This window comes from Camelus ferus, unplaced genomic scaffold (genome assembly GCF_009834535.1).
Source record: "Camelus ferus isolate YT-003-E unplaced genomic scaffold, BCGSAC_Cfer_1.0 contig600, whole genome shotgun sequence".
NCBI classification, from domain to species: domain Eukaryota; kingdom Metazoa; phylum Chordata; class Mammalia; order Artiodactyla; family Camelidae; genus Camelus; species Camelus ferus.
In genome coordinates, this window is record NW_022589663.1 from 163,906 (window position 1) to 191,372 (window position 27,467).

Sequence of the window (27,467 nt, forward strand, 5' to 3'; positions counted from 1 at the left end):
TACACTCTATGTAAACAGAAGCTCTGTGTGGTTTTCAGCAACTTCTAAGAGCATAAATAATCCTGAAGCAGCTAATCTTCCTCCCAACAAGTGAGGAGCAAGCTGGCAAGTCCTGGGTGCCTGTGGCGGCCAAGATCTGCAGCCCAGGCTGCTCACTGATGCACAAGGAGAAAAACTTAAAAACCTACTTCCATGTTGTCTTTCACAGAATCTCAGAACTGAACGTTTTAATATTTAAAGAGGGGTGATTATTTTTTTAATAATTTTTTTTGTTTTTCAGTATTATTAGGTAGAATTATTACAGTTCAACTCCACATACACATATTGCATGTAAATACATGTATAGAGTATATTGCAATTTTTTCATTTAATTATATGTATTAATTATTGTTTCTAAGAACAGATTAGAGCTTTAGATTTTTAAACTTACATAGTTACCAGAGGAATAAAGCCAACTACAAAAGAATAATAAACAGAATATGGTAATCCAATCACAAAGGACAGTCAGATGTGCTTACACATATTCAAGAAAACAAAATAATAATTAGTTCATTTGTGGTCTTATTATTATTGCTATTAATTTTAGATTCCTCAAAATTAAGTCATATGGCATTTTTCTTTCTCTTTCCACCCCACTTCACTTAGAATGACAGTCTTCAGGTCCATCCATGTTGCTGCAAATGGCATCTTTTATGGCTGAGTAGTGTTCCATTGCAGACATGAATCACCTCGTCTCTATCGTCATGTGCTTATGGACATTTGTGTTGTTTCCATGTTTCTTGTTCTATGTCCTTTCTGGCAACAATTACTGATTTTAAATATTTTCCACCTTAAACTCCTTCCTGAAGGAGATGTGGTAACAGGAATCAAAAACCGTTACAGCACAGGGTTGTGTGTGATGGGCCCTGGGAGCTTGGTAGGAAGGTTGGCAGAAAAGATTTCAGATTCTGATCAAACAATTCCTCCTATTGTAGCCCTGCTGACCGCCTCTCTCACGGCCTGCCCTACAAGTCTGACTAGTCCCTTCTGTGAATCCTACTGTATTGTGCACAAATTTTGTCCAAATATTGTCATCCCACAGGGACCTTACGTGAGGCACCTAAGCTCCTGTGTTGGCTTATTCCATCAGCCCTTAACTTCCTTGGGAGCCAGGACTGTCTCATTGTCGCAAGGATCACTAATGCTTAGTGAGATGCCTGATACAGCTGGTAATTAATGAGCACATGTGTCAAATGGAAAATCCTGATCAAAGAAAAGGCCCTCATTTTTCAGACATGCCTACTTGAGTACATAGGTTAAAATGACATGACTTCTGGGATTTGCTGTCAAATACTTCAACAAAGGATAAGTAAAAGAACAAAGGTCTGAATAAAGGAAATATGGAAAAGTTTGTGAATTCCTTAATCTGGGTGATGGGCTTATTGTACTATACTTATTGATGTATACTTAAGTTATTTTATAATTTTAGTATCATTAGCTGAATAGCAATAATTAATATGTCTTAATTGAAATTTTAGAGCTGACCAAACTTACCCCACACAAAATCCCTAATGTCCTAGTAGTCTTTCTTACAGAAATCTTTTCCCACAAAGACAGGAAAAAAGGGAAAGAAAGATCCCTGCAGTATTTCCACGTTGTCAAAAGACCAAAGGCTGACACAAAATAAGAGATTCTAAAAAAGATAAAGAGGCTGAAATCAATGTCCCGAAAACCTAGCTAAGAATTCTAAATGGCCCAACTTAACTAACCTCAGCACTGCCGCATCAAGAATGGGGCAAATAGCACCTTGTGGATTTTTTTTAAATAAATAAATAATGATCCAGTTCCTACCACAGGCAATTATGATAAGACTGAGTATAAGTTCTAACACCAAATACTGTACAAATCATCATTTCTACTTGATTCAAACTGCTTCTTCTATAAAATCTGAATCTTTTTATTCTTAAGACAGATTTGTGGCATATGACCTAGGGATAAAATTTTCAACCCGCCTGTATTCAAAAAGTTCATCAATGTGAGAGTTTATTACATCAACAATTGCTTTTTGGGAAACACATATGCCTTGTCACTCTGTTTCATAAGATTTCCTGGGGAAAATTCAATCCTTCATTCAGGAAAAGGCTGAGCAAACGGTCTGATGGAAAACCTTCATACACTGCAACACAAGAAAATGAAAATGACTGTGAGCAGCCCGTGAAGCCGGCAGACACACACAGCGCACGGCTGTGTTCCAGCCGTGACTTTCTGTAACCAGAAGGGAAAATGAGCATCTCAAGAAATAGACATAAACACTTTTCAGGTCCTGAGAACACAATTTCCCCTTCAGGTTTTAGTGAGCTTCCATTTAATTCTATGAGAAGTGTTTAAAACAACAGAACAACAGCTGAGATAGGGTTTAAAGTAACTTTTATGTCTTAGTGAAAATAAAGCCAGCTGATAGTTATCATTTTTACTTTATTTGATCTCACTCTCCTAATTTACCTTCCCAACCTTCTCCACAAAATGATGGTGAACGTCCCCTCCTGGGTCAGAAGGCTAAGTAGAAAGTACCAATCACAAGGAAGTGTGCTTTGTTGTTTTATTTTTCAAAAGAAACATGGTTCATTCATGTGATTTAATAATTAAGATCAAGAAACAAACTGTATTCAATAAATGGTAGCCAACACATGTCGTCATAGCTGCTCATCAAGTTTGGTCCCAAGTTACACACATTTACATGGACATCTGCCATGTGCTGTCATGGGACATGGTGAGTGGGGACAGATTCTCTGCTCTCACAGGGCACACAGGCTGGTGGGGGAGGCGGTGTTCAATCATTGCCCTTTTATTTTTTAATGTACTTACAAATTATTGGAAATGCTATTTAAAAAGAACAAAATGAGTCAATGAAAGTGAAAAATACAAGGACAGTATTTAGGCTGAGGGAAGACAGGGAACCTCTTTGAAGAGCTGACACTCCACTGAGACCCAAAGGACAACTCCGGTGCTGCAGGTGAAGGGCAGGGACACACTGATATAGGGCTGATATCCAGAATATACCAAAATCTCTTTAAACTCAATAAGAAGAATGAATAACCTGATTAAAAATTGAGCAAAATGCCTGAACACACACCTCATCATAGAAGGAATCTAGATGCCAAAGAAGTCTATGGAAAGATGCTCCACAGCATCTGTCATCAAGGGGATGCAGACTGAAACAGCGAGTTACCACTGCACATCCGTCAGAACTGCCAAAACCCAGAACACTGACAGCACCGAGTGCTGGTGAGGATGTGGAGCATCAGGAATTCTCGTGCATTGCTGGTGGGAATGTAAAATGCCCAGATACTTTGGAAGATGGTCTGGCAATTTTTTACAAAACTAAACGTACTCCTACCATATGATCCGGCAACTGTGCTCCTTGATGTTTACTCGACAAAATGGAAACTTATGCCCACACAAAGATCTGCATACAGATGTTAATAGAAGCCTTATTCATAATCACCAGAACTCAGAAGCAACTAAGCTGTTCTTCAGTAGGTGAATGGATAAATAAACTGTGGTCCAGCCAGAAAATGGACTATTATTTGGTGCTAAAATGAAATGAGTTATCAAGGCATGGAAAGACATGGAGGAACCTTAGATGCATATTACTAAGTGAAGGAAGCCAATCTGGGAAGGTTCTGCAACTGTGTGATTCCAACTGTATGGTGTTCTGCGAAAGGCAAAACCACAGAGACTAAAAGATCAGTGGCTGTCAGAGGCTAGAGGGGAAGAAGCAATGAATGAGGTGCAGCACGGAGCATTTTTAGGGTCACTAAGACAGACTACTCTGTATGATGCTGTGACTGTGGATACGTGTCATTGTACATCTGTCCAAACCCACAGAGTGCACACCACCAAGTGTAAATCCTAGTGTCAAATATGGGCTCTGGGTGATGATGATGCGTCAGGGTAGGTTCACCCATTGTCGCAAATGCACGCTCTGGTGCAGGCGTCAATAGTGAGGAAGCTGTGGGGACAAACTGCAGTTCATACACCCAATCCAGCCCCAGACACCGCTGTTAATAAAGCTCTGTGGGTGTGTGGATTATATAGCTGCTCTGGCGTCTGAAAAGCAGAGCTGAGCAGCTACACTGGAGATCAGGAAGTTTGCAGACCCTGAAATATTTACTCCCAAGCCCTTGACAGAAAAAAGTCTGCTGAGCCCTGTTCTACATGAATCAAAATTCACCCTGATGAGGCAGGACAGCAGGGCTCAAAGCAGTCATGGTTAATGGGACTGAAGCAATGTTTTAATTCCAACACCTGTGCTGAAGTCCTGCAGATCCAGCGACAGAGTGTAGCCAGGAAGCGTCTGCAGAAGGAGTCGGTAGCAGGCCTTCCCGCCAGGCTCCGAGATGCCGGGGGCCGCGCTGCACGGGGGCCACCCGCTTGAATAAGGCGGACTTGCAGTGGAAGCGGATCAACTCATAGAGCTCGGAGAGGATGCTGCACTGCTGAATTCTCTCCTTGGAACACTGAAGCACAGGGAGAAAAGCAATAAGCATCTGAATGAAACATGTAAGTGAAAAAAGACACGTAAAAAAGTTTTCCCATAAAACAGAGACTTGATGACACAGGAAGGAAGAGGAAGGCTGACTTCGTACACTGATGGGACCGGATGCAGAAACGCAGGGAAACAGCGGTGTGCAGACGCTCCAGACCCCCTCTGGGCCCCACCTCTCCAAGTTCAGCCTGTCCTTTTACTAGAAATACCCGTATTCCCTGAAACAGAGGAATCTGCTCCCTACACATGAGACTCATAGAAGGGAAAGAGGAAAAGGAAGGCAAAGTAAAGGAACAACATTTCATCTATATTCTAGTATTTGGGCGTGATTTTCACCAAACACACAACTTCTCAAAGCACAGAGCACACAGGGAGAGGCTGACAGAGGGACTGCGACTTCTGCTCCTTAAGCACCAACTACCTGCCAGCACATGCTGCGCCCCTTACTGAATCAATACAATCATCTCAGAAACTATTACTACCCCGGGTCACAGGCAAGGAAATCTGAAACTCGGGGAGGAATTATTATCATCCTGGACAAAGTCCCAAGACCCAGAAGTGTCAGAGACTCCGGCAGACCTTGGAATAAAATGATCCCCTTCACCACGGGCCCTGAGCCTCAGGCTGAGACCACGTCAGGTCTGCAAGGGCCCAGAGCACGATCCTGTGGGACAGGGAATGCTCCCACTCTATGTGCCAGGCCAAGACCCTCAGGAAACTATTAAATAGAACCAAATCCCCAAATTCATTTCCAACCCACTGCCCTGTCACCTGTGCACAGGCTGAGCAAGGGGCCTAGACAGTGACGTGACATCCCAGTGGAAGTGGCTCGGAGGCCGCTTCATCACAGGACAGACTTTCCCGGCTTCCAACGTTAACTCACCATTCCATTTCCAACTGGAAATTAATTTTAGACTTGTTTTCCTCTCCTAGAAACAAAGAGAGTTGTAACATCAGCAGGAAACTCAAGACAGAGGAAGAGTCTCCTGGACATCTGGAAGGATAGGCCGGGGAGGGAACAGAGACTGGAATCAGAAAGACCCGTGTTCCTGTCCAAAGTCTGCACATCACTCGCTTTGACAGTTTCCTTATTAATACAGGTGATAAAATCTAATTATGATTGTTGGGAAAACAAAATGAAATAATGTATGCCACTAGCATAGGTCTAAAATCCTCCATGAGTGTTCCAGAAATGGACGTGATCGTGGTTAGTTACTGTCTGCCAAGTCTTGGGTGCTAAGCTCACATCAGCCAGCAAGAGATGTGCCAGAGAATGCCTCACCAGCCAGCAGCCTTCCCCAACATGGAAACTCACAGTGTCTGAAGAACAGGCAGTGGTGGATGCTTTGGGACACTCTGGAGGTAGCACTCCAGTGATGACTTTAAAAAACTGGGGAGAATTTAGGGGAACATACAGTTCAAATACAGAAAACGCATTCCATGTCTACCCACATTCATCTCTAGCCATGATGATTCAGAGAGGAAATACATATAGAAACTTACACAAATTTCCCACATAAGTGCATCAAAACAATTTGGAAAGAATGTAACTTTCTTCTCTAGATCACAAAGCGGGGATTACATGGTATGTACTGAGAGCCCTAATTGTGAAACATTTGCTAACATAACTGGGTTCACTATCATTCTTCATCATTCTAAGAGAAGGATGGAAAAGAACAAAGCCAAGCTAATACGCTCCGGTCTTTTGTTGGGTTACAATGTCACAGAGGAGACGAACAGTTCAACAAGGAAGCACTCTGCCATGATCACGGAGCCGGGGAACGGGATGGGCGGCAAGATGTATGACGCAGCCGCAACTGTGCCCGCGCTTCTAGGCAGGTACCCAAAGTCACCTCGACAAGGTGTCAAAGGCTTATGCCCAAGTCCTCATCACCTGACATGTATTAAAGTGAAATGAAAATGTATAAATGGCCAATACCCTTGGTGGGTACACCATCCAAAGAGCAAAGTCGAGTTGACAACTGGCCTTCTCTGTTCCCTGGGATTCATTCTTGGAGAACCTTAAAAACTAATCCTCTATCCCCAAGAAGTGCTGCCTACATGTCCTCTCTTTGGCTCAGGGATACAGCACGTTCACGTGGACTTTAATGTCTGCACAGATTTGACTGTCTTTCTCCAGGTTCACTTGTCCATTCTGAAGAGGCCTGAGTTAAGTCCATGCTCCGTAAGATCAATTCCCTCCAGTGACAACTCATCGAGCCTGCAATTAAAAGCCAACTGAACAGGATTGTCCTCAGCTAAAAATGTCACCCACCCTTCACTGCTTTCTTAATCTCCTCTTCTGGCTAATTGCAACAGACTAACACCTCCCTCCACCCAGCTCCCCAACTATGTCAAACAGAAAGTAAGGTCCATAAAAGAGGAGACAACTTGATAGTCACCTCTGAATTCTTAGCATATAGTAATATCAATAAATAGAACTATGATTATGGCTTCTTTCCTTTAAAACATTTCTAGTTATTTAAATGAGACCTTAGAAGAGAGGTGTTTGGGTCCACTATCTTGATACAGAAGACTCTGGAGGCCTTTTTTGGAATGGCTGTCCACTGATTCATTCAAAACACAACTTCTCATTCCGGGAGGAGCTGAGATTTTCTGCTAGGAGTTTGTGGTCACTCTCATGCCAGAAAAGCTTTAAACTAAATCCTTATTTTGGATTAGTTATTTTTCCCCTCTTCCAACAAAATTGACTTTCCTTACTTTCTTGCCTTGAGGAATGTATTGTTTTCTTTCTTTCTAATTCACCCTTCAGTAAAGCAGGCTTCTCAGGATGTGCTTGGCCTTATGTAGGATCAGCCATCGAACTCCCAGTGTGAGAGGCCTGGGGCTTAACTCCTGCCCTCCTGTCAGGGCAACTGAAACTCAGTTCAGGAGCCAACCAGCACCCCAGGGCTTCTAATGCTGGTGTATCTCCCAGAATCCCTGTTTTCTGGTTTGTCTTGGCTTCTGAGGATTTCCCCTCACTTTCTTGACAATTAGCTGTGCAGCTTGAAAGATGAGGAAGGAAGCTATTATTTCTTAATCAGCATTTTAAGGAACTTGTGTAATGAAGGTTTTCATGAGTTTCTAGAACCCTCCATTGCCAAGACAGAAAACACACTAGATATTTTCTACATTTAGCTATCATGTGCATTTTATCTTTTCTTTTCTTTTCTTAACTGCTAACAAACATTTTTTAATTAAAAAAGTCTAAGGCTACAAATAGGACAGAAACTTGAAGGGGCAAACAAAATTAAAGGGCAAAGACAGAAAAATGTTAAGTACTCTACAAAATTAATATAATATATACACTATGGATCAGATCAGCAATTCTCAGTAACAGCTAATTGAAACATGACCATGAGGTAAAACTTCTCTCCTGTCAGGAGACGGCCAATGGAAAATTGAATTAAAACAAGAAACTAAAATTCTAAGTCTGGCGAGGTACAGAAGGCTACCAGCTAAATGTGTCTTCTTCTGGAAAAGAGGGAGACTCACCAGCCCTTTACTGTGGAGCCTGAGCCCAGGGGAGGGCGGTGAAGTGAGCTCTGTAAGTACCCAATTTGCAAAGTGAATGATGAATAGAGACGTGAGCTTTGATGACAGAGATGATACTACTATTCACTTGTCCTGTAAAGTACACCTTCACATTCAGTGATCAATACCTTGGCATTCCCAGGGTTTGAGATTCTAGGCAAATGCACAGACCAGGCCCTGACCTCCTCTGTGAGTTCATGACACTGTACTTAAATGTCTCAAGGGCACTTCCAACTCTACCTGCATAGAGCTGACTTCACTTTTCTTCTCCCATAAACTTCCTGCCCAGGTCTCCTGGTCGGGGGTAAGGTCTCCCTGCCTCTCCCAGCTCAGGCCCATCACTCACAGATGTGCCTGGACCCCTCCTTCAGGGCTCAGATTTCCTCAGTCACTGAGTCCCATCACCCACACCTGTCCTACCAGGTACTCACTGGCACTCTCTCAGCACGGACCCTGTGCTGGGGACCATGCTGCACACTGTGCACATGTTATCTCACTGGATCTCCACAACAGACCTGGGAAGTGGGTACATCACTGCTTCAATTGATTAGATAAATTGTTTCACTTCTTTGAGTGCGTCATCCAAAGTGACACGGCTTCTGAGCCACAAACCTGGGACGGAAAATCACTTGAAAACTGAACACTGCTACACCTCGCAGCCACCCTACTCTGACTCATCACATCACCTCCTGCCGAGCCTTCTAAATGTTTGCAAGCATTCTACAAGCACAAAAGTGATCTACGAGAGCACCCCATTCCCCTACTTAAAATCTGTCAATGATGATCTACTGCCCTTAAGAGAAAGCCCCACCGGGCCTCAGCACAGCCCAGTGGCCCGAAATCCTCGTAACCTGCGCGGCCGCGCCACCTCACCCACCACGCAGCACTACACGTGCCGTGTCCAGGATAAGGATGCTGACCCCGTACAACCCGGGGCTCTTCTCACTCGAACAATGATCACCTTCAGTGGTCACACTCTTCAATGCTGACTCTCAGAAAAATATTTTCTCAGGATGAATCAATATCTTTTTCATTACAACTTCCATTCATTGATAATGAGCTCCCCTCAAAAGAGAGAAGACATAATCCTCAGTCTCCTTATCTGTAAAGTGAGAATAAGAAGGAAATATGTGAGGTTTTAAGAGAAATAATATTCATGTGAGGCTGAGGGACAATTCCCAACATACAGTAAGCACTCAATATGTGCTTACTTAATATTAATAAGAATAGATTCCATTCCAGCAACCTTAAATCAATCTTTTATGGCTTTGTCCAACAGACTACAGATAAACTGTTGGACAAACACCTTTGAGGAGATCAGCACAAACGAACTGGGAGATGTAAGCACAGACTCCAGTTACAGCTGCAGCCAACCAGCACTACGGGGCAGGGGCAGTTTGCTCAAACTCTTACATGTGGTTTGAGCATTAATTGTAGTTATTGAATAAAGACAGGTATTCTTTAGTCAAAGCTCCTGAAACATAAATCTTCAAAGATTGATGCAAATTCGTTTTCAAGTACAACACGCTCACTAGAAATTATTTGAAAATGATAGTCTTAGCTCCTCTGTACATCAAAAGGGCATGTTCTTAACGTATCTGACTATATACATTGAAAGGATTGTTTAAAAGAAATTAAGATGAAGCCATCCTGAATAAGCTCTCAGTATCAACTGCCCTGTGCCCCAACCAAGGATCTCATTACTCACTTCCACATAGGTGCTCAGGTAGCTTAACCTGGGTCTTGGTTTCTTATAACACAAGGGAGGGAAGAGTTGTGGATAGATTTATGTAGCAAATATAAACCTAGTGTATTTGCTGTGTAGGAATCCTAGAAATAAACAAATTGATATATAGTCCCACCCTTAAGAAGCTCAGCCTTTCCATTTACAACAGCATTAAAAATAAAATGAGAGATACATTTAACAAAAATTTACAAGATTTGTACATTGAACATTTTGAAGTATCACCGAAATAAAATTTAAAAGATCTACATATATGGAAGACATCCCATGTTCATGGAATGGTAGACAATATTGTTAAAAATGTTAAGACTTCCCAAAGTGATCTACAAATTCAGTGGAATCCCTATCAAAATTCCAGCTGACTTCTTTGCAAAAATTGAAAAACTGATCCCAAAATTCATATGGAAGTAGCAAGGGACCCAGGTCAGCCAAAACAATCTTGAAAAAGAAGAGCAAAGTTGGAGGACTCACTTTAAAGGTTACTACAAATCTATAGTACTCAAGTCATTATGGTACTGACATAAGTTTGGATACATAAATCTATGAGACACAATAAAAAATCCAGAGGGGGAAACTTACATTTACAGTCAGTTTTCCACAAGGGTGCCAACAACACTTCATTGAAAGAACAGTGTATTCAACAAATAGTGCAGGGACACCTGGGTATCTGCAGGCAAAGAATGAATCTGGAATCTGGACGCCCTAATGTATATAACAAGAAAAATTAATTCAAATTGGATCACAGACAGAAACGTAAAATCTAAACTTATAAACTTTCTAAAAGAAGACATAGTATAAATCTTTGTGGTCCTAGGATAGGCTATGGTTTCCTAGATACAATACCAAGAGCACAAGTGATAACAAAAAAAAAAAGATAACCTGTACTTCATCAAAATTAAAACCATTTGTAACAAGGGACGTCATAATGAAAGTGAAATGAAAGGGGAAAGGGGGTAGCTCAAGTGATAGAGTGAGTGCTTGGCAAAATAAAAAAAATAAAATAAAATAAATGAATAAATCTAATTACCTCCCCTATAAAGAAATTGTTTTAATGTTTAAAAAAATAAAGTGAAACGACAATCTGCAGAATAGGGGAAAAATTTTGCAAAGCATATATCTAATAAGAGACTAGTATACAGGATATAAAACAAATGCTTACAACTGAACAATACAAAGAAAATCGACCCAATTTTTAAAATTTCCAAGGATTTAAATAGATACACAAATGGCCAATAAGAATATGAAAAGATGCTCAGCATCACTAGCCAAATCAAAATCAAAATGAGATCTCATTTTACACCCACTAGGATGGTTATAATCAAAACATGGACAATAACAAGTGTCAGTCAGGAGGCAGAGAAATGGTAACCCTCAGTATGCAGCCGTTGGAAAGCGACAATTGTGCAGCTTCTTTGGAAAATTCTGGTGTTTCCTCAAAACGTTAGATTTATCATATTGCTTAGCAATTCTACTCCTACATATGGTGTCATCCTTCAGTATCCTCGGGGGATTGGTTTCAGGAACCCACCACCATGGATTCCATAATCAAAGGATGTTTAAGTCCCTTTACAACCAGCCATCTGGATCCATGAAGTGGAAACTACAGATATGGCGGGCCAACTGTACAGCCAACAGAATGAAAACATATTCTCACAAAAACTTGCACATCAATATTCATGGCAGTATCATTCAGAGTAGCCAAAGGTTACAAACAATATCCATCCATCAATGAACGGATAAACAAAATTACCAAGAATAGTCCCACAAACTTTTGGTCATTGAATCTTTGACAAAGGAGGTGAGAACATACAATGGAGTAAAGACAGCCTCTTCAGCAAATGGTGTAGGGAAAACTGGACAGCTGCATGTAAATCAATGAAGTTAGACTACTCCCTCACAGCATACACAAAAATAAATTCAAAATGGCTTAAAGACTTAAACATGTAGACAAGACACTATAAACCTCTTAGAAGAAAACATAGGCAAAACATCTGACATACATCTCAACAATGTTCTCCTAGAGCAGTCTACTCAAGCAATAGAAATACAAGCAAAAATATACAAGTGGGATCTAATTAAACTTACAAGCTTTTGCACAGCAAAGGAAACAATAAGCAAAACAAAAAGACAACTTATCGAATGGGAGAAAATATTTGCAATAAATGAGACTGACAAGGGCTTAATTCCCAGAATTATATAACAGCTTTTACACTTGATAAGAAAGAAAAAAAACAATTCAACCCAAAAATGGGCAGAAGACCTAAACAAACATTTCTTCAATGAAAACTTACAATTGGCCAATAGGCACATGAAAAAATGCTCAATATCATTATCAGAGAAATGCAAACCAAAACTACAATCAAATATCACCTCACACCAGTCAGAATAGCCATCATTCAGAAATTCACACACAATAAATGCTGGAGAAGCTGTGGGGAAAATGGAACCCTCCTACAATGTACTGGGAATACAGTTTACTGGAGCCATTGTGGAAAACAGTATGGAGATTCCCCAAAAGACAAAATATTGACTTCCTGTATCACCCAGGAATCCCACTCCTGGGCATATATCCAGAAGGAATCCTAATTCAAAAAGACACCTGCTCCCCAATGTTCACAGCAGCACTATTTACAATAGCCAAGACATGGAAACAACCTAATTGTCCACTGACAGATGACTGGATAAAGAGGTTGTAGTATACTTATACCATAGACTACTACTCAGCCATAAAAAATAGTAAAATAATGCCATTTGCAGCAACATGAATGGACCTGGAGAATGTCATTCTAAGAGAAGTAAGCCAGAAAGAGAAAGAAAAATACCATATGAGATCGCTCATATGTGGAATCTAAACAAAACAAAACAAAAAAAGACAAACTTATCTACAGAACAGAAACAGACACAGAGATATAGAAAGCAAACTATGGTTACCAGAGGGGAGAGGGTGTGGGAAGGGATAAATTGGGAGTTCAAGATTTGCAGATACTGACTATGTATAGAATAAACAGCAAGTTCATACTGTATAGTACAGGGAAATATATTTAATATCTTGTAGTAACTTATGTTGAAAAAGAATATGAAAATGAATACATGTATGTTCCTATGAAACTGAAGTGTTGTGCTGTAAACAAGAAACTGATGCAAAATTATAAACTGACTAGACTTCAATGAAACTATTTTTAAATAGACCAAAAGCAACAACAACAAAAAAGATAATATTAAACCAAAAGAATAAATTACTGTTTCAGGGTACAACATGGACGAACATTGAAACAGTATGCTAAAATAAGGCAGACACAAAAGGACAAACACTGCTCTTTTAGGTGAAGTGTATCTAAGTGTTCACTGTACTACTCCTGTAAATTTTCCAAAAGTTTGAAGTCTATAAAAATAAAAATAAAGTGTCTTATTCATTAAAAACAAAACGATTCCTCACAGGAGGGCTTTAAATATTAAATGAAGAAATGCATGTAAAGCTCCTGGAACACTTTGCCTGTCCACAATGACTGCTTTCACTGCCACTCAGAGGGTGGTGCCAGCGCTGATGAGAGCTGCCTCCACTCACTTCCCTGCAGTTAGGAGTGAGGGCCTGGGCTCTGACAGGCAGGGTGACCTTGAACCTGGGTCAGACACAGCCACGACCCAAACTCTGCGTTACCCAACTTTCTTATGCAAATGGCTACATGTAATATAAACACGCTAGATGGATGTATCTTACAACACAGGGAATACAGCCAATGTTTTACAATAACTATAAATGGAGCATCTATTGTACACCTGAAACATATCATATCGTAAACCAGCTATAATTTATAAAACATTAAAAAAATCATTTAAAAATTTTATCACTTTAATATTCAATTCAGTTTTTAAGTAAATACTAAACAGCTTAGAATGTATAAAACATTTAAGTGTGATAAGTTTGTTTACATATTTATTTACTTTCAGCCTCCTGCTAAAAGAGAAACTAAACAATTCTCTAAACACAGCTTAACAACCATAACAACAAAAAGACAAAAGTGAGAGTGAAGAGAAAATGGAGATTCAATACTTAAATGAAACCAGGGGGAGGTAAAGTCATAAAAACGGATGCCATGAATTCACGGTAAGTGTTAAAGGCTGACTAGAAATTCAGCTGTAAGATTCTTGGCAGCTAAAGCAAAAAGAAAAAGACGATGGGGCAGGTGGTAGAGCGTGTGCTTAGCGTGCACGGGGTCCTGGGTTCAAGCTCCAGGGCCTCCACTAAAAGATAAATACACCTAATTACCTACCCCTCCAAAAGAGCCCCAAAGAAAAGAAAAAGAAATTTCTTTCCTAAAAATAATTGATATTAAATTTAGATTAAACACTTAATAAAAAAAAAAAATAGAAAATTGTGAGTGACACAAGCGATAATGCCCGTGAGATAAACCTGCGCTGGCTGCTGGCAGGTCCCAATGTCCCATGTGGGAAAATCTGAAACATCCTTCTCACCACTCAGAGTCATCCTCAGCCCAGCCTACCTCACCCCCTGTTAAATGCAGGAGCAAAGGCAGGGCCCTGACTTTGCTCTCTCTGTGTCATCACAGTGAGACAGGATGTAAGGGGGCAGAGCACAGCCATTCAAGGAAGGCCACAGCAATTAACATCAAAATGGTGAAGGATTCAACCCCCAGTAGGCCTTGAGGCTCAGGATGAAGAGATTTAACTTCTAGCAGAGCTTGAGCTTCATTATACACCCATTGTAATAGTAACATGGTGAATAACACGCCCCAAGGCACCATGGCAGTCCCAAGGCTAGCCACAAAAGGTCAAAGGGTGGGAAATGGCCAACTCCCTGGGAATCCCAGCCCCTTGCCCTTAGGCTGGTCCTTCTACTTATTAGCATATGAAACCACCAAGCCCATGAAAACCAGCAACACAGCGCCACCTCGCGGTCACCCCTCTCTCTCCCTCTTCGGAGAAGGCCCACACTCTTGTCTGTGGAGTGTGTACCTACTTTTAATCTGAGCACCCAACCCCCACACCTCGTGGCCTTTCTCTTGCCTTTCAATGTATCTCTCTGAATAAATCTACCTTTACTCAACACTGGCTTGCTCTTGAATCCTTTCCTGCACGAAGCCAAGGAACAAAATCTGGTGGAGCACATTCCCAGGGGCTCAACCAAAGCCTGGGACACAGCCCTTCTCATGCCCCACTTTTTTTTCTTGTATCAACAGGACTGGGTTGTGAAGGGAGCTCTGAGGCTCTAGCTAAGGGACAGAAGCAGCCCCCAGGGCTCGAAATGGCGGGCAGCCCTCTCCCCAGCAGGGGCCTTGGGTCTGCCCTGGTTCTCTGTGTTTCTCTGTTGTGCTGACTCCCCAGCCACAGAGCGTTCTCCCTAGGCCTGTCCCCACAAAACCCTTCTCTCCAAAATACAAGCACATCATGTCACAGTCCTCTTGTTCAACCAGGAAATGCTTAACCCACCTTTTCCTCCACAGTAAAGTACCTAACTGTCCTCCCTCCCATCCCAACAATTCTTTCTTTGTGTGATCTCTGCACTCCCCACACACCAACCTGAACGCAGGCACCTTGCTGGCTGGGACCAAGATGTTTCACTCACACAGCCTACGTCCTTTCACTTTCCACTTTCTACCTTAAAATGCCTTTCCTGAGTATCCCACCCCTCTGATTCTGATCTTCACAAATTGCTGAGGTTACAATCAGTATGTGCATACATCCCAGGTTTTGGCTAGGTTTCCTTCGCAAGATCTTCATTAATGAGCTGCATCAAGAAGTTTAAAGAGGCTATTCTTACATCTGAGCAGAGGAGCCTGCATAAGTTTAAATGGCTTTGAAGAGTGTTAACCAGGGACAGAGAGGTCGCATGTTCTAGTCAACAGTGTCATGAGGTAAAATGTTCTTCAAAGTCTCAGAGTGGCTTCTGAACACGGAGTCGGCAGGGCGGAGGTGCCAGACAGTGAGTGGGGTGAGTAACAGTGGGTACACTCCCCCAGCTAGGGAAGAATTGTTTTTTATTTTCTAGTTTTCCAAACAATTTCTTACTACCTTTTTCTCTTATTGTCACATACCATTTCCTACAAATTAAGAAAATCAATATCAGTCATTTGGGCCACTTAGGAGAAGCTACCCGATGCCATTCACAGTGCTGGGGTATGACAGCCACACCAGTCTAGGTTGAAAGGCCAGTGGGGGTATTTCCAACGTAATGATGGGCATGCAGCAATCTCCTCAGCTTCAATTACCTCATCTCAAAGGTGGGGACAATAAAACAACAGAGTATAGTGAGTGATGATTATGGCCGACATCTCTTTACTAGGTAAGTGCCCATGACAGCTGCCGCTTCATGGGGAATGATTATGATCAATGAGGCCCAGTCTATCTGTACATGCGCGCCCTGCCTTCCTGCCTTGGTGCAGCAGCAGAGCTTGTTTAGCTGAGATGAACGCCCCCAGAGCAGCCACGACTGGAAAGCTCCCAGCTCTGCACAGCGAGCCATGTTCCTTTCCTTCTCAGAGCTGATCACAGTTTGCAGTCTTCTGTTTTTATGTTTATCCCTTTTGTAACTGCCTCCCCTGTGGGGTTTTTGCTCAAGCAACACAGGGCCAGGTGTGTCTGGCTGCCTGCTGGATATTCTGGGCTGGGAGACCGCCGACCCCACGTCCGGCTCTGGTGCTGAACGGAGAGGGCAGAAGGCCCAGGGGCCCATGCTGAACTGAGGCCCCTGCACCCAAAATTATGGTCTGACTTTGGGCAAATTACACAGTCTTCTTTACCCTGAGATTCCTCATCTGTCCATGAAAATAACTGCCCATGGCACACACAGTTCCAAAAATTAAAGGAAATCACCAAATTCACAGCCTATTCAAGGGGCTACCAGTGCATCCTCAACAGACACATGCTGCCTTTACGGCTCTGACACACGCCAAGCGGGGCGGCCGCACACAGTGAACACTGCTAAGTGCCAGTGTGTTAAGTGCTTCATGTGTGCTACAATACTCTTTAGAACTTACAACAATCCCAGGAAGAAACGAATATTATCATGCCCATTTCACAGATTCACCAACAGGTTAAGAGAGGTTACATTCTAGTCCAAGGCCGTATGGTGAGGAAATGGCGATTTAAACCGGAATCTGGGCCCAGGCCTAGGCTCCATCTCTCTCCCATCCACCTGACCACTTGCCTATGAATTCCACCTGTCCAATACACAAGTTTGCAGCCGGCCAGCTCTTAAATGCAATGTGTGCCACCATTTGTCAATGTTGGTTAATTACCATAAACTGTTCTCAGAAACCACTACAGAAAAGAAAGGTGGACTTAAGGAATTCTGCATTGCGTTCTCCTGTAATGTGCAGAAACCCTTCACTACACCACCAAATCCAAATGTATGCTTCCTCCATGTTTATGTTTGCACACGGCTTATTAAAGTAGAAGGTACCTGCAGTAATTCCATCTCGGTTGCTTTCCAAGGTTGCAGATTATCCATAATCAGTCCGTGAATGAAAATACTACAATGTGAATGAAAATACTGCAACCATGTCAGTAAACAAAGAATGCTGAAACCAAGTCATCAGCGGCTGCTGCCACCCCCCAGCGAGTGCATGCCTGCAGCCCAGCCTCTCAGCCACTCACAGTGGTGCCCTCTGAGTGGACTCAGAGTAAGAAAGGACAGGATACTGGCCCTAGATACCTAGGTACCTGCCAAAGGGATGAATTCAATGACACAAATGTTTGCTTCCTCCCATACATAGAAAAGCACTAAATACTTGATCTTGAGATATCTGGTTTTCTTTAGATAACAAGCAATATTTTATTGTTCCAACTACCTGGTCTTTCTTGTAAAACTTCTATATATCCTAGCTCCTCCCCTACCTCTTGGGAGCAGTCCCTCAGAGTGATCTGAGAGGTTGCCATCCCGGCTCGAGTCCTCCAGCCAAATAAAACATAACTCTTAACATTTAGGCTGAACGTTTATTTCAATGAAGTCCCAGAATAGACAGAACTCATCAATTCTGTAATGGAACACACTGGATCAGGAAACAAAAGCGTGTTTTAGTCTGGAAAAACTACGGTTTCCTCTTTCTTCCTGTCATTATACAATCCCATCAGAACTCATTACATTGCTGTCTGCTCACCTGGCAACCAAACTCAGAGAAGAGTCAACTCAACAGAGCGCCGTGCTGGGGAGAACCCCCCCCGCAGCAGCACGGCGGTCCGCCTGCCCTCCCGCATGCTCTGCTGACCCCTAGTGCCCTCCGTGGAGACCAGGCCAACAGAGCTGTTCCCAACACCTGCAAAGTCCCCCACATTAAATAAAAGCATTTTACTTTATACGATATGTTACGTATATACCCATCTCTGAAAACAGCTTTGCCAGAAGCCCAAATCTTCAACATTAATCTGCAAAGGCAAATCCGGTCCCAAGGGGAAAGCAAGTCTTAAGACAATGCTAAGGCCTCCAAAGTCCTCTCCATGACCGTCAACCAAACTGCCTGCAGGTCTGCAGCTGCAGGTGGCTACATGTCTACTTTTAAAGCAACCCCTTCCTGCCCTCGGGCGCTACAATGTCCCTCTACGCCCTCCCATCTCAGGGTAAGCGCAGCCCTGCAGAACCTTGAATGGCAGCACTGACAGGACTGGACAAAGAGGATCAGAGCTAAACTAAGCCTTCTGATGACACGAGCTTGTCACTCTGTCACTTTACAGATGAAGATATATATAGAGAGAGGTGGGGTGATCTTGCTCAAAGTCACACAGCTAATAAGTGGCAAAGTCTATAACTCTGCTCCTCCCTCCGGCGTGACGCCCCAGCTGGGACGCCCACAGGGTTCTCTCCTGCCTGCCGGACCAGTCCTTTACTGTCACTCATAAAACACCACAGGGTCTGACCCTAGCCTACTTTTTCAGCATCTTTTCCCTGCAGTCTCGCAGGAACAAGGCGGTTCGGGCCATTGTATGACTTCTGGCTCCCAGAAGCCTCCGTGCTCAGGCTGGTCTTGCCTGTGCATCCAGCACCCTGCTCAGAGGCTCTTCCTCCCCTGCAGGAAGCACGTTCCCACTCTCCGCATGACACCCCCTCAGGGAAGCCCTCTTCTCGCCCTCAGCTCAGCAGGTGTCCCAGGCCACATCCCGAGCTGCCCCATTAGGACTGCGGGTGCCCAGGTTTGCTAGTCAGACCAGCAGCCTCAGAGCCAGGGATTATGCCCGGGTCACCCTGCAAACCTACTGCCCGCCTCACAGCCCCCAGCCAGCAGGTCACCTGAAAGTCGCAGCAAGTGCCCCACCCAATCCCGAAGTCTCTTCATTTGCCAGCACCGCTGATGACTGGTCTCCAAACTTTGGTCAGTTTTGCACAAAACAGCAGCTTCCACTGTGAAGCAGGGGGTTTTCTCTTCTGCTCCCCATCCTTACTGGAAACGTCTAGGGAAATGAAAAGGCCTTTTCTCAACCCTTTTCTGATGACACCCTCCCACCCACAATACTCACATGCTCAAGAGCTTTGGGTCTACCTGATTTTGTTTCCCTTACGCTAAGGGGCTCAAAACACTGCGGGATTCTTTCTCTTTTGAGGGTATTTTTACTCAGTTTATCGGCTTTAATCTGTTTTTGTCTCTCTCTTCAATATCCCTAGAAGTTGCCACTTCTTATTCCCTTCAGCAGCCTCCCTCCCAACATCTAGTCTAGGAAATCAGCTGTGATGAGGGGCCCGGGGGCAGTCACAGAAGATGGCAACTAAGGCACAGAGAGGCTGACATAATTTGCCCGAGAAGATCAGCTTCAAGCCCCAACACTGTGTGTCACGTCCCTCTGTTTAACTCTTATGCTAAGCAAGCTAACTTTTTGTAGATTATGGTTATAAACAGATGAGGTATCAAAATACATACAAGGACACACATCAACTCTAAGATGTTCATTAACTCCACTATTTTTTTCTATTTATTTTATTTCTATTAAAAAAATTAAGAACCTCTGCAGTCAATATAGCAAAATGTTACTGGGCTTTAAATACAGAATATAGAGGTTTTAAGTGTGTCATTACTCATCCTTATTTGTATGTTCACAAGACAAACTGATTTGAAAGTCTCTCTCCCCTCCCCCTACTCACTACTGGCTCTCACCTGAGCTCCCAAACCACACATCTAACAGCCTTTCACTTTACCCACAGCTGAACTCATCAGTTATCCCCCCAGAACTCCCTCTACAGATTTCCCTCCTCAGAGCACAGCAGGACCATCATTTACCTCATTAATCCACCCAGAAACCTGTTCCTTACTCTATCCTACCTTCACAGACATCATTCATCCTTTCCTTTTTACCATCTAAACATGCCTTCAATCTGTTCGCTTTTACCCGCTGACCATCCCACCGCTCAAGTGGAAGCCACCAACACTGCCCACCTGGACTCACGAGTCTCCCAAGTGGCCCCAAAGCCACTCTCCCCTACTTGAGACAAATGGGATTGTGTCACTCCCACGCTTTTAGGACTGTTTTCAAACCCACTGTTCTTAGAAGAATCTCCAAGTTCTTCACCTGATGAATGTCTTTGCCATCAAATTGTCAGCTCAGGGAGGGGAGGACACGCCCTCTCCCCTAGGACCTGCCCTCTGCCAGAGCATCAGCTTGGGAGGACCTGCTGAGCTACACCAGCCTGTATTCTAACCCTGGTCTTGAGTTCTTAGCAAACTGCTTCAACTATCCATACAAATCCAAGGTAGATTAGAAAGATTTTAGATGTTGAGCTAGACTATTGATTTGGGGATTTTGCACTAGCAACCTGCAAGTACATGTTCTAATGATTCTGTCTTCTTAAAACCACACCCAGATTTAAGTAGTATTTGTGGAATGTCTTCGGAGTAAAAGGGACTGTACTTTTACAGACTTTATGTTTTATAACATGAACAACCCGGACAGGGTCACAAATGGAACCGCCTCACAAGTGACAGAAGACAGGTGAGAGGCATATAGCAACAGGTCACAAAGATGGTAAGAGCAAAGTTGTTTCTCCAACCCCCCAAAAAATTCTGAAAGAACTGAAAACTCTGAAATTTGAAAGTAAAATACTATCATATAAAGAAATAAAATAATCCTCTTCATCAGGGTTTCAAGATCTGACTCCAGATTTTTTAGCAGGCCATACTGAATCCTAGCACAGAAAAATCAGATGGACTAGTGGTGAGTAAGTTCCAGGAAAACTGCAGTAATTCCTCCACTTGTGAAAGGACATACACTCACCTGCCGAAGGTGAATGTAGACTGCATTCTGGAGAAATTCGGAAGCTTCCAGGCTCCGCTTCTGGATGCCGAGGACACGGACAGCTTGGAAGCATGCTTCTAACTCAGTCACCGGAATTCTTACACTGCAGGGGGAAAAGGAGGCCCTCAGTCGATAGCAGAGATGTTCCTGTCGTGTATCACAGGCCGTGCCTCAGGGACTCAGTGCCCTGCAGCAGCCCGGCCCCAGGCGAGGACCGCAGCGTGGCCCACCGAAGCAGGAGGTGCACTGTGCTTGAGAAAGCCCATCCCCGATGGGGGCAAGAGTGGCTGGTGGGGTTGAGTGAACCTATAAATGCCCACAGAAATATGCCTGCATTCATTCAAGTGATACAAGCAACAGTAGCAGGCTATTTAACAAAATTTCAATTGTCAGTGGAAATTTTGCCATTCCTTTCTGCTTGTCCCCTGCACTCTGAGACAGGCTTAGGCTCTCTCACACCGGCAGCTCTGATGCAATAGTTGTGAAGTCGTTTTACTTTGCTGCAAGTGTCCTCGCTCCCCGTGTGGCTGTGACTGTCGTCTCTTAACACAGTCAGATGTCTTCCTGGATCTCTCCCTGCGTTCCTTGCTCCTGCTTCTCAGATCCTAAGATAAAGGGCAAGTGAAGACACATGACCAGAAAAGGCACCGTGGACTTGAACTAAGTCCTCAGTGATCCCCTAGGTGAGTGCTGCCCACCCCTTACCTTCGATTCTCAAGGTTCTGCCCAGGGTGACATCCAGACAGGAGAGCGTCCTGGGCCAATTAAAAGCTGTGTGACTTGGGCCCTGGGACAGGTGCAGGAGCTGGTTCCAGAGCCGTGCCCCTCCCCACCTCTGCTCCCCTCTCTCCCAAGGACCCACTGCCAAGCCCCCAGGTTCCCTGATATTCTGTCCTTCTCTTCTAATCTAATCCAAGCCCTTTCCTCTTCCTTTATTCCCTAATTATCACCAGCTGAAGTGGTTTTTCAGTCACATTATCTGAAAAAATTTCCGGCAGCTGAAAAAGGTCTCCAGAGGTCAATGCCCATATGCTGGTTCCTGAAGAGAGCCCCTGGTTATGGGGTCCCTCACCAACACCCACGGGGCATCAGACATGTTGCAGAGTCGACCACCCCCAACAAGAGTTTGCTGTGACCCCAATGCCCGCACAGCATCCCTGCTCTCATAAATATATTTGGCCCACTTATCCGTTACTAAGAAGCAAAAGTAAAAAAATTGCTCATGTTTCTTACTAAAATTATTTATGAGGTGGAAAAAGAAATTGTAATAGAAAAGAATAAATTTGACTGCATGTTAGATCTGTTCCTTTGGCTTTAAACCTTTGCTGTTTTCTAGGCTCAGACTTGGTAGCTCTGTACCTTTTGTAAAAGATAAGTTGCCTTTAGCCTGAAATATCCAGGAGAGCCTATTCTCCGGGCTCTGATCTTTCACGATGTTAACTCTTCTGCACTTATGTAGAGATGGCAAGTTGCAAAATAGAGAATCAACTTTGATTTTTTTTGGAGGTTTTAGAGGGGCACCATGATTTGACCCACGTGGACAGCTGCAAGAACAAAGAATTCCAAGGAGAAACAATTCGTACCGCAAGAAGTTTGCAACAACCAACCACATCCCCGCCCCTTTTTAGTATAAAAGCGGACTGATTTCTGACTTGGGGGAGACGGTTCTCCAGCATGTCATTCTGCCATCTTCTGGGTCTGCCAGCTTTTCAAATAAAGTCACTATTCCTTGCTCCAACACCTCAATCTCCCGATTTATTGGCCTGTCATGCAGCAAGCAGTACGAGTTTCGACTTGGTAACAAGATGACTGCATTGGAGGTAGTATGTCTCCACTCTTTCCTCGTTTCCAATATGTAACATGCACATCATTTATGATCTAGTGCAAATAATTCATCAAAGACTACCACAAAAAGAAACTACACTCACCTAGCTATCAACACTGAAGTCACAACCTATCAATTTTATATGCTGTTTAACAACACAACTAAAAACCTAACATAGGGAATTGATTCCACAGAAATAAAATTATTTCTACTCCTTCAAAACCTTTTTTCTTTTCTATTTTATTTTGTTTTGCATATTGAAAAGAAAATAAAAGACAAATCATTTTATTTCACGTATTTTGTTATAGCTACATAATTTAAATACTACAAAGAGATTTAAATTGCAATAAAAAATTGTTCATATATTGTACAAAGATATATACACAATCAATGTGGATAGGAAAGGAATGGACATTTACTAAAAATCCACTGCACATCCAGTCTTTTACAAGCATATCCTGGAATATAAGCTCTATGATCCAGGGGTCCCCCACCTGCATTCTCACTGCTGAGTCCCTTAGTAATCTTCTACCAAGGCACCAGCATAGAACCACGCGATCAGTATTTTAGGTATAAATGAGGGAATTAGCTCATTCAATTCTAAAACAAAAACCCTAAAGTAAATACTGAACTTATTTACAGATAAAGAAAATTGGTCGCTCAAAAAGTAAAGTTTCTTCCTCAAGGTCACAAAGCTAATAAATGGTAAAGGCAAGATTTGAACTAATCTGCCTGATTCTAAAAACTAAGGTGGAAATCCCATTAGACTGGGGAGGGTCCAGCTGAGCACAGCCTATCACCCTATCTTTGTTCAGATCTAGCCTTAGACAGCCTGAGACAGCACCCCATTCCTATGGAACTCGAGGGCAAATGATAACATTAAGGATTTTATATCCAGCAATTTCTTAGGTCTCATGTATATAAAGTGTCAGCAGGTCAGCAGAAAATCTCTGGGAACCATGAGTGGGTCCAGACCTTTTTGCTGATTAGAAACTCAATCTATCAGGACATAGTGACCTTCCCATGAGAGGCCACATGGACATAAACTAAAGGCAGCTGAACAATGAAAACTAGCAAGACCCTGGAACTCAAGCAAGAAGGATCCCTGCCATCCCCCACCCAGTTGCCTCTTCATCCACGTGGACACGAAGACAGAAGACCTGGGTTCTTGTCCAAGTTACACTATCATGGATTCTCACCCATAAAAAGTTACGACTCTATGCTGTCCTAAGTCCTTTCCAACTCAAATATGTTGACACCAATATCTCAGCAGAATGTCTATGTCTCCACATCCTCTCTTCTATAAGAATAGTTCTATGGCCACAAAGCAGAAATCCAATTAAAAACACCATGCACTAAGCAAGGTGAAATTCTGCGTAAGAGACTTTGCTCTCACGCTCAGTGAATGAAAACTCAGAAAAATTGGTCCTTCTCCCTCAGCAAGTGGGAGGTAGGCTGATTGTGTGTGTGGGTGGGTGTGCGTGTGTGTGTGTAAATCAAATACAATGACGTCTGGGATCTGTACAGATTTTTTTTAAGTTACTGTCATTTCATGAGGATGAGACACCCTTTAAAGTAATTTGAATCTAGTGTTCTGAGAGAGTCTCAGGATCTTTTGGTGGAGGAGGGGAAAGGAAAGGAGGAAAGAAGTAAATGAAGCAAAGGAGTAAGAATACTGCTAGGGAAAGGCAAGACATTAATTTTGTTCCTACTTGCATCACACACAAATTAGGGACTGGCTTTCCCCCGATGTCTTGTCGAGCACTGAGTTGCAGAAGAAGAGGCGACAGCCCATTTCTCACTGAACTTGTGACTGTACGTGGCATCTTATAGACACAAATCATTTACCCTGATCAAACACTCTAGCAGCAGGCCGTAATTCTCCTGTTTTGAGAGACAAGAAAACAGGAGTTCAAAGAGGATGTATAACTTGACAAAAGTCAGAGGACCAGTAAACAAGAGAGGATGAATTCAAACTCAGATCTGAATGCAGAGTCTGATCTTCCCACTCCCAGGACTGGAAAATCCTTAACACACAGGCTCCCCAGCTCCCCTGCAGTGTTCCTGGCACCAAGCATTTCCCATGGTAATGGTCTCCAGTTCTCACAGACACAGCGCTCTGTGCAGCCAATGACCTCCATCGGACCTTGATCATCTACCTGCCACGCCCACCAGGCTTCACCATACAGGCAGGAAAGCTGGCTTTCAAGTGCATACAAAGCCACCCCCGGTCTAACCTGGGCTCTTCTGCGGCTTCTCCAGCCTAAAGGCAGCCATGAAACTGCTCACAGTCTGTACATGAGCCACACTACCTCTCTCCATCTGTCTCCCCACCTATACTACTACTTAGCTATGACCATTTTGAGAATCTTGGAAACAAATTTTTAAAAACAGAAAAGAAAGGATTCTGGAACAAGTGCTTAATACTTACAATTTTAAATGACAAGTTACAAATTGAGTATTGACAAACCGAATCTTCCTTTCTAAATGTCAGTTTTAAGCATTTAAATATATAATAGCAAAAAATTCTCACTAAAATTAACAAAAACATAAACAATAAACTGGAATAAATTCAAAAATAATGCCCATGTTCTAAATGGAGAAACTTCAGGACTATACTGAGTGTTAAAGTAAGAGGTATGAATGTAGAGACATAAACATATTGCATGGAGGAAAGCAGTTTTGTAAAGATGTAAGTTCTCCTAAGAATAATTCAAAACTTACTAAAAACTCCCATGAAAATTCCAATCTGATTTTTTTTAACTTGAACAAAATATTTTGGAACTCTTCAGGAATAATAAAGTCATAATACTAGACAAGAAAATTTGGGATGGAAGAAAAGAATCAAAAAAAATCAGACTGCCAGTGATTAAATAAATTTTTACAATATGTAAGATATGGTGCTGGAGTAAGGAAGGGAGATTGACAGAAAGGAACCATGAGTTCAAAAAGAGACTCTAGTGTATGTAATTATTTTGTACAGGTGGGATTTCAAATCAAAGAGAAAAGTATGAATTCAATAATTGTCCTGGGACAATCAGAATCACCTAGAAAGAATAAATTCTATTCCTGTCATAATGACCACAAGATAAATTGCACATAGTGATGTAAATATTAAAAAGTACTAATAACAGCAAATACAACCCTTTGCTCTTATTAACTCAACTTCTCCTCACTATAACAAGTACTATTATAATCACCACCTTAGAGATTAAAAAAACCTACAGAAGAGATTTATTCCATTATAAGGAAGTATTTCTAAGAATGTCAAAGATAAAACCCATAAGGAAGACATTTACTATCTTAAGAGTAGTTTGAGCCACAACAAGAATAAAAAACTTTCTGAACAAAATGAAAGGAAAGAAATGACAAGAAAAAGCTCTGTGATACATGTTGATGAAGTCACGAAGTAAATTTTCATAACATACAAAGAGCTGTCACAAAGCAACAAGAAGCTCCCTCACTTAAATGTTTGCAAAGGACAAAATGAATCATTCATTTTAAAAAATTCAAAAGGCTAATGAGTGAAAAAAGCTCAAAACTTCACTGGTCATCAAATGCAAACTAAAACAATGAAAAAGCACTTTTGCTTATCATATTGGCGAATATTTTTAAGATATTCTAGTTAGTGTCCATCTGTGGGAGAACAAATCATGAGCGACTTTTTCAGAGGATGACATATCAATGGATATGTAAACTCTGAAAAACGTACATACACACTGACTCAACTCCACTTCTAGGAATCGTTTCCTTTAGAAAAAAAACAATCAGTCCAAACAGATGTATCCATCAGGGCATTTACACAGCACTGTTTACAATGGTGGGAAGTAAAAGCTGAAGTGAAATCATATCCAGCGATAGAGAATTGGTTACATAACGTAATTCTACATCTTTTCATTCCCCACTGGAGAAGGAATTTCTAGAGTCACTTGAAAGGAGTCCTGTGATGAATGTAAATGTCACATCCAGGGACTAAATTTCCAGAAGCCTTAACTAAAGGAATACTACATACAAGATCACAGGAATGTCTTGTACAAGAAGGATGTCAAGTCAAACATTCTTTCTGACAGTGGAAAATGGAGAAAACTTAACTGTCCACTATCAAGACAATGATGCGGTAAATCACGGCGAACTGTGGGCTCTGAGGGGAGCCGGCGTTTAGCATGGTCCAGGGCCTTGTCCACAGCACTCTCCCACCAAATGTGTCCGTGGACAAGAGACGACACCCGCACATCAGGAGACCCCTCCAATCTATCTGAAAGGCCGGGTGAGTCTGGAGTGGGAGGACGTCCATGATATACCCCTGAGTGAATAAAGCGAGCTGCAGAGAAACATATAGTATGGTCTCATTTTTAAATAAATCATATATACACACACTATACATTGATTTCTCATATGTGTATATATATGTATCTCATAGGCATAAAGGTCATGAAATATATATACCAAATTTTCCACAGCTTTTACTCTCAGGAAATAATGGGAAGGGAGTTAGGGGCCTTCCTGTACCACCACAGTTCTCTTTTCAGTATTTCAGTTAAGTATACTTGGAATTTAAAAGTTTATTTAAGTCCGAAGTAAAATGGACGATGCATTCC

The 27,467-nt window shown here is 42.4% G+C and overlaps 1 protein-coding gene, 1 long non-coding RNA gene and 1 pseudogene across 2 annotated transcripts in view; 1 reads left to right on the forward strand and 2 right to left on the reverse strand.

The window, feature by feature from the left end:
- LOC116662604 lies at window positions 1–27,240 on the forward strand. The gene is made up of 3 exons (XR_004318586.1): window positions 1–10; window positions 8,950–8,957; window positions 27,155–27,240. It is a non-coding gene; the product is annotated as an uncharacterized LOC116662604 (long non-coding RNA).
- LOC106730523 overlaps window positions 1,803–27,467 on the reverse strand; it is a 134,128-nt gene continuing 108,463 nt past the window's right edge. Inside the window, exons 5-6 of the transcript XR_004318585.1 lie at window positions 4,288–4,499; window positions 1,803–2,155 (exon numbers count right to left, since the gene is read on the reverse strand). The gene's annotated coding sequence lies outside the window, so the exon portion shown is untranslated. The remainder of the gene's footprint in view (window positions 2,156–4,287; window positions 4,500–27,467) is intronic.
- Window positions 18,844–27,467, reverse strand: part of LOC106731174 — a 55,498-nt pseudogene continuing 46,874 nt past the window's right edge.